The 11631-nt window shown below is 30.4% G+C and overlaps 1 pseudogene; it reads right to left on the bottom strand.

The window, feature by feature from the left end:
• Positions 1-1011: 1011 nt before the first annotated feature.
• On the bottom strand, positions 1012-8037 carry LOC120154901 (annotated as a pseudogene).
• Between the last annotated feature and the right edge of the window lie 3594 nt (positions 8038-11631).

The following is an 11631-nucleotide window of genomic DNA, read 5'->3' as shown; positions in this document are numbered from 1 at the left end:
TCTCTGCAATTTTTTTTAATTTTTTCTAGTCTGTAATTTGTTTTTTCGATTTAGTTTTTCTTTTTCTTGTACGGTTTTTTATTTTGTTGATTTTGTTGTTGCGTAATATTGACCGTTGGATGAGAGTTTGGAAGGTGAGATGATTGACTTTTGCTGGCTGGCTGTTCAAAGAATCAAATAATGTATATATATGACAATATATTTAATAAATATATAAATCTCCTAAATTTAATATAAAAAATAAATTATTAGTAAATGAGAATACTTATTTACAAAAATAACTTAAATATTGTTAATAAAAATAAAGGGTAAACTACATTAGTAGTCACCTAACTTATAGATCATTAACATTTGGTCATTAAGTATTGGAGTCACTAAACTTTTAATTCCCATGTATATTTTTTTATTAAACTAAGGTGATTATAAATTAGTATATGTTCTAAATACTCTCAATTATTTGACAATGAACGCTCAATCATCTTGCTACACAAGTGCTAGAACACGTGACATCTAAGAACAACAACGATTCTTTTAACCACTGAGGTAAGTCGATTTGTACTATCCATGTATCATTATTCTTAACAAATTAATACACTATAATAAAATGATCACATATATTATCATCTTATTAATAAAAAATTGATATATATATATATATATATATATGATTTTGATGAAGATCAATTTAGGGACCTTAGAGATGAGATCCAACACCTAACAATTAGGTCAAGTTAAAAAAAATATGATGGTATTAATAAAAATAATATCTCAACTAAATTCTAAAATATATAATATTAACTAATTAATAATAATTTCAGTTAAAACAGAAAATGTATTAGTGATAGTTTTTAATTGGAAATTTACAAATATTAATACCTCCATGTTGAAATGTACAAATATTTTACCCACGATAACAAAACAAATGGATTATATAGTCAATAAGTGGTTAAACCTTGTACATATACTATAACATGTAAAGTGCACAACACCATGAAGAACTGGTTCTTAAGCTCAGACCTCATCCTTCCATGGCTCTCCGTCAACCGTCTCTTTCGTAGACGGTGAAGAGTTCGGATTCTTGAGTTCCTCTAACTGTGCCGCCATGGAAACATCTCAGATTACTCGCAGTAAAGAACTTGGTTTGGATAAAATCGGAGTGTCAAAATCAAACTGAAAATCGAAAACAGTACGAAAGTCCGATCATCAGCATGAAACCGTCAACGCTCGTTCGGACGTATCCTTGTATGAAAGAATCGTGAATGCAGAGTGCCTGAGAATGAAATGCAACATATAGTGCCAAATGCAACCTTATTATCCAAATAAATCAAGACCACGTCCATACCATTACCACTTTGCATGTATGTTGTTGCTTTACCAAAAGCTCCTTACACTTTGTCTGCAAATCCTATATCCCAGCTTGTAGTTTCTCATGTTCAGATGCAGTTGGACCTCCTAATTTTTGTTGGACAAACCTATTATCATTAAAATAATAATAATAATCCCATATGAACAAATGGTCCAAAACAAGAAATTTTCTAGTGATTGCAGATATTGAGACTCAAAATCCAACCCAACCCAAAGATATACGGATGAATTTATATTTGGAGACGAATTTATAAAATTTTATAATGCATAAAGTAGACATCCGTTTTTTCTTGGTTTTATTATTATTATTATTATTATTATTATTATTATTATTATTTTCATTATTATTATTTTAATATTAATACATTTCATTTTATTTGCATACCCAGAATTAAATCCAAGCCCAACAAGTGACCCAACAGCAGGCCCATTTTTTGGAACCCTAGGGTTTCCATTAGATTTGCTCTCGCCGCCGTCGTTGAAACCTGTTGCCGCTACCACTGCCCACCATCGAGGAGTCGAGCCGAAAAGCCACGCCGCCAGTCACCTCAGCCTGATCGAATCCCTTGTTTCACCAAACAAAAAAAAGAAATCAATCAATCATAAAAAAACAAATCAAATAAAAAAATTCAAAGCAAATTCAACCAATCCCGAATTTTCCCTTATCTAACCCTAATCTCTACCAAAAATCCAACAATCATTGAAGATTTAAGAGAAGAAGAGGCAAGCAACAAAGGGGAAGAGACCATTTTTTGGGAACCAAAAACGGAAAAAAGAGGAGAATTCGAAGAAGAAAAAAAGGAAAAGGAGACTGTAACATCCCAAAAACCGGACTAGTGATTAAAGTGTAAGATTTTAAAACATTGTGATCAATTTTGATAAATTAAAAAGTTTAGGGATTTATTTGGAATTTCTTTGTGTATGATGAATTAGCAAAAATTGAAAAATGGAAGGGCAAAGAGGTCTTTTAGCATATTATGAATATAAAATTTATATTTGGTGTATTATATACACGTGGAGTAGAGAGGAAAGAGTAAAAGGGAAATCTAGAATTCTCTATCTTCTTCATCCTTTCTTCCTCCTCTCTACCGTGAGTGCTTGGCTAAGATAAGAAATCTTTAAGTTTGCTATTTCTTGTAATTTCTTATTGTTTTAATTTTTGGAGTATTAGGAAAGCTTGAGAAAGCTTAAAGAGAAGTAGAAAATAAAAGATGGATAAGTTATGAGTGATTAAGTAAAGGGGGTTTTGAGTGAAATGATGAGAAAATGTTATTAAATGGATTTTGAAGTCACATTTGACTTGTCATAAGCTGGGATAAGAAATCTAAGGTTTTGGAATAGGATTTGGGGCATGTTGATAAATTGGTATGATTTTTAGTTTCAAGTGATTATGTGGAATTTTGGATGTTTAAGTATGTTAAAGTGATACAAGTTAGTTTTAAGTATGTTTTGATAAATTTTTGAAATGAAATAGGTAATTTCTGGGCAAGGGTATCGGTACTGGATGAACAGTATTGATACTTCAAAGCAAAAATAGTTGAAATCTGGTTTGGGTATCGATACTTGAAGAACATTATCGATATCATAAGGTAAAATTTTATGAATCCTTAAAACATTATCGGTACCATAAGAGTAGCATCGATACCAAGGGTATCGATACTAATGGACAAGTATCGGTACCGTTTTTAGAAGTTGAATTCCATAATGTAGAATAGGTATCGATACTGAAGTATAATATCAATACCATAGCGAGGAAGTATCGGTATTGGGCTCAGAGTACCGATACTATTCAATTCAAAATTGTAAATTAAGAGCTTTGTTTAGCTTAAGTAAAGGATGATTGATTAATGTAATATGAACTCTGATATTCATTTAGATTGTATAATTGTGTAGATATTTAACGAAGGCAAGATCCGGACGATTCGAAGTAATAAGATCGATCAAGAGCGATAAGAGTTTTGCTTTGATTAAGTGAGGCTAAGGTGAGTGCATATTACTATATATATTGTTTATGGAAAGAAGACTTGTGATGAGTCTATTTCCAATGTTTGATTAAAACCATGTTTTGAAAGTTACTAAATGTTTTGAATACATGCATACATGAGTATATAATATGATTTTGAATCCATTACTACGAGAATATGCACTGTTTACATTTCATACTATGTGATATTGATCTATGTTATTATATGAAAATGTGATATATGCTATGTGAAATGGTATAAATGGTAAAGCCCAAAAGTATGTGATATGAGAGCTAAAGGTATAATTGGCATGCCAAGAGTCGAGGGTTCTACGCGGTCTTTCGGGACAATTTCTATGTGACACTTCAGTGCATATTCTACGCGGCAGTTCGGTGCAATTTATATGAGCAGTGGTGACTACATTAGTGCACAACCTCAAGTTCTCATAAATGTATCATCGGCTATTAAAAGAGATAACATGAATAAACAGTGCATGATGTTATATGTTTTGCTTTGTGAACTGTATTATGATTTCTGTATTATATGATGTTTTGCAAAGGTTAAGTACAAGATTATATGTTTTAAACGGTTTAATTGTTTTATTACGCACTTTATTGCCTCACTAAGTCAAAGACTTAGTGTGTGAGTGTTTCACACGTAGGTTCAAAGAAGCAAGAAGATCAAAGCTAGGACAAGCCAGTCAAGACTACATATCTCTCTATTGAAGATCAGATCAGAAACGATTTAACAGTATGTCATTTTGTTGTATTGAATTTAGTTGGCATGTAATTAGATGTTTAAATCGTATATGCTCTGATCATATTTTGTAAAAGCACTTTATTGCATTTATGTAAATTAGTAAGTTTTATTTTCAATTTTTGTTTGAATTTTTCTATATTTCCTTTTAATTACGGGTTCCACCATTTTGATATAAACAAAAGTTTTTAAATTTCCCACTAATTTTTAAAAAGTCAATGTGACACATCGTAGTCGTATCCGGGTCAGATACGAGTTGGGGTGTTACATTACATCTATTGTTATGCATCACATTTCATAAATTCCAGTTAAAACAAAAGAATTAACAATGAACCAATATGGACAACCAAAGAATAAATCATAGTGAAAAATTTCATAACTAACCAATATGCATCATATTTCATAAACTCAAAAGAATTAACATGTACATGAATTAACCCCAAACCAATTTGGGCAATCGAAGAATCGCTGGTCTTTGCTTAATTCTTTTCTGGAATTACGAATTACAACTTTCTTCCTACAATCGCAAACAATTTCTCGACAGATTCTTCCCTTTGAGTTTGAGGAATATGATGACATCCTTTAAAAAATATAATGAAAAACAAATTCAAAACGAAATAAGAAAAAATCCATATGAAATCGAAAAGAACTCTAAAAACAAATAGTTAAAATACACAAATGAAAAATCCTACAAACAAATTCGTCAAAGTACCCAAATGAAGAGCCTTATAAACAAATTCGTCAAATTACCCAAAAGAAATCGAAAAGAATCGAAATAAAACCCAAATGAAATCCAAACGAACACTTGTTTACCTGAAATTTCAGAAGACAACCCTTGAATTGATTTCAAATAGTGAGAAATGCAATCCTTGATTTTTCTGAAGAGAACCCTTTGCAAATATGTGTTTCTTCTTACCGTTGAATCGACGTGGAAAATAGGAGGCAAATGGGTGAAAATCTTTAATTTTTTTTAATTTGCCACGTGTCATATTGTTATAGGTCAGAGGGTTCCACATCATCTTGCGTGACGGAAATGGGTATACCCGTTAACGGCAGAAAATATTATGTAGTTAATCGAGAATTTTTAAACTTTATGTATGAAAATGAGAATCGGGCATAGTTCATGTATGAATGGAGTAATTAACCCTTTATATAATGTTATAATGAGGTATTTAAATCCTCCTTAAAACGAAGTCGTTTCAAGGTCTAGGGCATCCATGCTTTGCTCTTGTGGGTTAATCACTGTAAGGATCCATCTTATTTCAATATTAATGCAATTTAGTCCTCACTTGAGGTTTTTTAGATTTTTGACTTTGTCCTTTTACTTCATGTGTATTTTATTTTAGTCATTGATATTTGTTTTGCATATATTTTTGTTTATTTGTACATTTAAATACTTTCATTTTAGTCTTCGGATTATTTGTCGGCTATTGTTTGATATTTATGTACGTTTGGCGTCATATTTTGATATCCATCATTTTAGTCCAACGGGTTGGGGGTTATTTGCTCTTAAGTGCCTCTCCGTTTTAATATATTAATGACCCTAGGCATATTTTGGTTAAATTTCTTATTTTTATTGCCTATTTTCTAATTTCATTTGTTTAGTCTCCATATTCCTTTATATTTGCATGTGATTGGATTTGTTTTCCATACATATTTAAGCATTTGGTGTATTCATATATTATATATCATTGTATATAAATTTGATTAGGTTCGTTTCTTTGTTTACCATATATTTTAATAATTCTTTTTTATTACCATATTATTATACTTAAACACAAAATTTTCCCCTTTTTTTATTATTTTATATTTAAATAAAGCAATACAACGTTATTTTAAGGGAACTCGAATAAATCCCTCTTTTTATTATTTCCTTTCAATTTAATTTTTTTCCGTTCATTAAATTTATTCATCATCAAGTTTTTATTTTTAATTATGATTACATTTCAAACGAGATATATTCTATAAACTAGATATGTAAATAAATATACTTTGTTTGTGTATATAACTTTAGGGTTTATTTTAAATTGACATGTATGATATCCTCGTAAGCATTAATTGGATTCGAATCAAATAATGGGATTAAAGGTAATGCCTTTTTATTTTAAGTTTAAGTGATTGTCTTAAGGTCACTTCCAATGGCTTAAAATAAAAGGGTATCCTATTAAGCGAAACAAATAAAATTGATTTTATTTAAAATTTGGGACTAAGAAAAAGATTATGTTCTTTTAATTAAATTCATCGAGAAAAGACTGTTAGATCAAATCTAATGTCTAGTCTCGATGTCTTTAAATAATTTGAGTTGGTAAAATAATTAATTAATCGTATTTGTTTGATGTACGATTTTTAAATTTTCGTCTTATTTTGTATGTGTTTAAAAGGGATCTCAAAATAAATTATATTTGAACGTATAAGTTTTATTGTAAATACAACTAATTAATTAATTAGGTACTGATTTAGGGCATTGTGGGGATGTTAATCATTCCTCACGCTTAACCGACTTCCGAACTCAAATTTTTAGTAATGCATACCGTAAAATTGTTGTTTTAATAAAATTAATATTTTATTAAAATGAAAAATATGTTTTTTGGTGCCCAATCACACCTTAATCAAATATTGGTGGCGACTCCAAGAAACGATTTTATTATTTTTAAATTCGAGTCCCAAATTATTCGAAGCGAACGTTTTTACAAAATCCCAATTTTTAATAGAACATATTTTAAAAGGAACGTCTCGACAGTTAAAATTAGCCCTCTATGCTTATCCAAATAGTCATATGTTTTTTAATATTTTAGCCATGATTTTTTTAATATTTTGACCTTAACGTGTTATCAAATAGTCACTAGTATATATTTTGAAGTATTAACGGTTTTCCTTCAATGAGTGGTCTTTTTGTCAAGAATGAAACGATGGGATAAAATACTGAAAAAAAAAGAATATGATCAAATTGACTATTTAATGAGTGAACTTATAAAATTTTAGTAGAAGGTGAAAATATCTAAAATATACGAGAATTCGGTTACGTACATCCGAAAATTATATAGCTTAAACAAAGAGAAACAGAAAATCAAATCGGAAGATTGAATTGAGAAACTTACTCAAGGGCTGAGGATGGCTTCTCATCTTGTTCATACAATGCAACCAAAACTGCAGATAATGAAATGAATTAAAGAAAAGAAAACCCAGATTGAGCAACGAAGATTATATGTTCAAAAACAAAGGAATAAAACCTTTGGTGAGAGCATCAAGAAACCCAGATACTTTCTAAAAGCTTCATTCTTTGCTTCTTTTTCCTAAATCCATAGTCAACATTTTGTTGGAAATATTAAACAACAAAGTGTAAGAATGTTGGTGGCAGATCATCTCCATAGGACCTTTGAGACAAAATACTCCAGGAAAAAAAAGTTAAAATGATTATTTAATCAAACGTTGAGAGTATTTTTTTATATTATGTTATAATACGAAGAACATCTACTAAATAGTGCATCATAATTGGATAAATCGACCACCACTATATTAGACGCAAGTGGGCATGCAGCATCTAGTCCGTAAAGTAAAGCCCCGCCGCATACGACGTCCATAATGGGGTTTCAAAAGCTTAGATGGAGGAATCAGGTTCTTTGGGATATTAGATGAGGACTTGTAGACATCAAGTTCGAATATGGAATACTGCATGTTCCAACAATGGCAGTCGACCGAACGAATATTAGCTGGGAGACACAAATGAGGGTGTCTGCTTCAGCAGTGCTTTTCTTTCTGGTTTCGTAACCACAAATAGCCCCGTCTTTCTCCCCCTATTTCGAGCTCGGATCAGATATGTCACCTATACTTACGCCTGTTAAGCAAATGGTAGGAGTGAACCTTCTGTTAGGGAGATTCTGGACTCGAAGTTGGGCGAAGTTTCGACGGAGTCGAAGGTGAAGACAACGGCTCCGTTCTCGTCATCATTCATTTTCAGGGCGCCTCGTGAGCTGCGCCTCGACGGAGTCATATATTTTAGTAGCATACAACAAATTATATGTTTTTGCTCATTTCAATCATAGGGTGTGATCCTATAGGTTCTTGTAACGTTAGTAGTAATTATTATAACAATTCTAATATTGCATACAATGAGTGACATCTAGCAATATATCATTGTCACATAAGTTACAAGAAATTATGATTTGATATATTATTTTCGTGATTAACTCTTTTATGTATTACATCTTTTTTTCCTTTATATCTAGAATAGACACAAATATTAGAATAGTCACAATTGTATAGCTCATCTATTGTTTCTTGATATCTAGAGTAGACTATAATTAACGAATAATTTGTGATATCTCATATCAACTTGTTCAAGCATGACTATGCATTTCTAGTCTCAATCAAGTGGCCTGTGATATATTTCCTATTGTGTAGAAAGGAAAAATCCTATCTTAATCATACACACCCCATTACATATGTTGAGATATATTCAATAACAACTTTTATAGTGCAACCAGTTACGGAACATGTTTAAATGTATCAAAACATACAACAATATATGTTGGGATAACATTGACCTCAAGTGTGAGGATCATACATATAGTCATCACCATGAGCAATGTTATGACTGTCACATAATAATCCAAGACATATACTCATGGTGGATCAATCTAATACATTGTTCTATAACAATATAATCATGTATCAATTCTGACATATCTATGTCAATTACAACTCATTGTCATCAATAAATAATATGTTAGTATTAAGCGTATTATTATTGTACATACCCATAATAATACTTGACTATGAGTCTTTTAATAATAATATTATTATTATGGACTTTATTATCTCTTAGTTTATGTTAAACACAGACATATAACTAAAAATAATAATGATAATGTATTTATTCAATAAAATCTAAGAATAAATATATTATTACAATCATCATAGGATTAGTCATTAAGTATACTCTAACAATAATGTGCCTTCATCCCTTCTACATTGATTCTTGAGCATGGATTTTTATTATTTGTAGTCGTGATGATGGAGCACGTCTTTTAAAGGAGTAAAATGACTAAAACAAAATTCAAGGACTAAATTTTTTAAAATTTAAGGAGTAAAAAATATTTTATCCCAAACTTAAAAAACAGTACATAAATATTTTCATTATTTATGTAGAAATCATGTGGTGGGTAAAATTATTGCAAAATTTTTATATTACAATTAAGGATGAATAAAATATTTTAACTCAATTTTATGGAATTATTTTCTTGAAATTTGAATTTAGGATGGATCAGAGTGATTTTTGCAAAGGAATGAGTTAAAATTAAGGGATTTATTATCATCTTATGAGAGGTTTCATGATTGAAAATCGTGTATATAACAGTATGAGTTTTATTTTCAAATAATTAATAGTCTTTAAACATGTATTATCTTATATTCACTTTAAATTTATCAAAATAAAATATATGATAAGCATACATATTATGCATAGACGAAATCAGGATTTTATGTTAGGAGATAAACTTGAATTTATAAAATTTCAACGGGTCGAACTTAAACTTATAAAATTTTAGGAGGGACGAAAGATATTTTCAATGGAAAATATACAAAAAAATCTAATATATATGGTAATTTTAAATTTTTAAGGGACAATCACCCTATCCACTCTCCCATATCCATTCCTGGTATTATGTATAACCTCTATAGTTACTACTAGAAACAGACGTAAAATTGAATGTTAACAAAAGAATCTATAGAATTAAAAAAATTATTAATATAAAATATATTAAATATCTAAATTATATAATAATTTCAATTTTTTCAATAAATGTAATTACTACAAAAATTAAGGACCAACTCATATCCATATTAATCAAATCAAACGAAGACGATTGAGGGAAAAAATATCTTCATGTGGAGACAAGGAACTACAAAAATGAGGAAATTTATTATTGGGTGGGGGAGTATTGATTAAATGTTTCTGGAAATTTGATCTGAAAAGAGATAAGAGTTGTGGGAAATTGGGGGACCCAAGGTTCACATGCAAATGAAATTATGTGTCCCCCAACTGTCCCCAAATAGGGTAGGACCTTTCTCTTAGGGGTCATAAGATTTAGGGGTAATTTAAACTGGCATTTCTTCCATCTTATCAATCTCTTCTTCTCTTGTATTATATTGATAGTAATGTTAACTAAATTAAATTTGATCGATTTTACCAAAATATCATCTTGAGATGAAATAATTACCTGTCAGACATCCTTTCTCTTAATTTTACTGATCTAACATCTTTTTTGATAATTGCAGGTTTTCTTCCGAGCTGGTATCACGTCATGAAAGGCGCGGATGGTCATTTGCACCTTATCCGAGCTGGATCCACGTAAGGATAGGCGCGGATCGCCATCCACGCCTTTATGAGATTTCTGACACGCACTAGTAAGGCGCAAATCACCATCCGCACCTTCCGTTAATGGTTCCACCCGAAACACTATGCCTTTAAACTCTTATCTCCCCTATAAATAACACCCCTGCAAACATCACCACATCAATTCCTTCTATTTTTGCTTCACCATTTCCTTCGATTTTTTTTCAAGGTAAAATTATTTTTTATTATATTATATTTATTTTATATATGATTATTTGAAAAAAAAAGTATTGTGCTAATTATTTTGTATTATTTTTTTCTGTTGTAAAATTGATAAATGTGATCATACCTAGAGATATTTTTGCCGATATGGAAATAATATAAAATTAGTGTGAAAATTTTTACATTTTTTTGATTAGTTTATATTTTAATTCATATATTATTTATTTAATTATGCTTATTTCATCTATTGTTTTTGCATATATAAGACTCTCAATCTTTCAAACTCTCCGAATGACGCGTAATTCAGCTATTGTTTACTATGTTGGAGAAATTCGGGAAGATGAAACCGGCGTCGTCTTCGCATCAAATTATTTTGTTAAAATATCCTTCAAGAGAAACATAACTCTTGAGGAGCTGATAACGAAAATTTCAAGAAAGGTTCATGTTGGAAGTACTAGAAGATTATCCTCACTTCAGTACATATTTCCAATCGCAGTATTTCTGTTAACTTATACAATGTTCGAACTATCCAATGATGGCAATGTTGATATGATGGTTGATTCTAAAAATCATTATCCAAACGCCGATACAAAGATGTATACGAAATTTATTGAAGTGTGTGTTGTTCGTGGTATGTCATTATGCTCCAACTATGGGCTGGCTCAATAAGCTGATCAAGTTGACAGCCTAACTCTAGTAATATGTAATGATTTTAACTCGTTAATGGGCCAAAATTTACGTATTTACAAATTTAACTAATGTCGGTGACTACATATTTAACTTATCAGTCAAGGATGGTGAGTTATATAAAGGAATGGAGTTTTAATGCAAAGAAGAAGCGATGATGACAATTAATAATTACAACATTCGTAATTATGTTCAGTCCAGAGTCGATCGCTCTACCACCGAAAAGTTTGTCTGTCATTGTGTTCAACGTGATAACGGGTGCAATTGGATGGTTCGCGTATCGAAGAGAAAGAAAAAAACAAT

This window comes from Hibiscus syriacus, unplaced genomic scaffold (assembly GCF_006381635.1).
Source record: "Hibiscus syriacus cultivar Baekdansim isolate YM2019G1 unplaced genomic scaffold, ASM638163v2 tig00111151_pilon, whole genome shotgun sequence".
NCBI classification, from domain to species: domain Eukaryota; kingdom Viridiplantae; phylum Streptophyta; class Magnoliopsida; order Malvales; family Malvaceae; genus Hibiscus; species Hibiscus syriacus.
This window is presented reverse-complemented; position numbering and strand designations above follow the sequence as displayed.